The sequence below is a fragment of the Rhinopithecus bieti genome, unplaced genomic scaffold (assembly GCF_001698545.2).
Source record: "Rhinopithecus bieti isolate Rb0 unplaced genomic scaffold, ASM169854v2 scaffold_36647, whole genome shotgun sequence".
In the NCBI taxonomy this organism is placed as follows: Eukaryota; Metazoa; Chordata; class Mammalia; order Primates; family Cercopithecidae; genus Rhinopithecus; species Rhinopithecus bieti.
In genome coordinates this window covers 1-470 of record NW_016856548.1, presented here as the reverse complement: position 1 = coordinate 470, position 470 = coordinate 1, and the positions used below count along the sequence as shown (strand labels likewise).

At 38.1% G+C, this 470-nt stretch overlaps 1 pseudogene across 1 annotated transcript; it reads left to right on the top strand.

Moving 5' to 3' along the window:
* Nucleotides 1-7: 7 nt before the first annotated feature.
* Nucleotides 8-467, top strand: LOC108525318 (protein SET-like; annotated as a pseudogene). The gene has a single exon (XR_001884253.1). The product of XR_001884253.1 is annotated as a protein SET-like (transcript).
* Nucleotides 468-470: the final 3 nt, after the last annotated feature.

The following is a 470-nucleotide window of genomic DNA, read 5'->3' as shown; positions in this document are numbered from 1 at the left end:
GGAGGAGACATCGGCCTCTGCAGGCTTGCCGAAGAAGGGAGAAAAGAACAGCAAGAAGCAATTGAACACATTGATGAAGTACAAAATGAAATAGACAGACTTAATGAACAAGCCAGTGAGGAGATTTTGAAAGTAGAACAGAAATATAACAAACTCCGCCAACCATTTTTTCAGAAGAGGTCAGAATTGATCTCCAAAATCCCAAATTTTTGGGTAACAACATTTGTCAACCATCCACAAGTGTCTGCACTGCTTGGGGAGGAAGACGAAGAGGCACTGCATTATTTGACCAGAGTTGAAGTGACAGAATTTGAAGATATTAAATCAGGTTACAGAATAGATTTTATTTTGATGAAAATCCTTACTTTGAAAATAAAGTTCTCTCCAAAGAATTTCATCTGAATGAGAGTGGTGATCCATCTTCAATGTCCACCGAAATCAAATGGAAATCTGGAAAGGATTTGACGAAA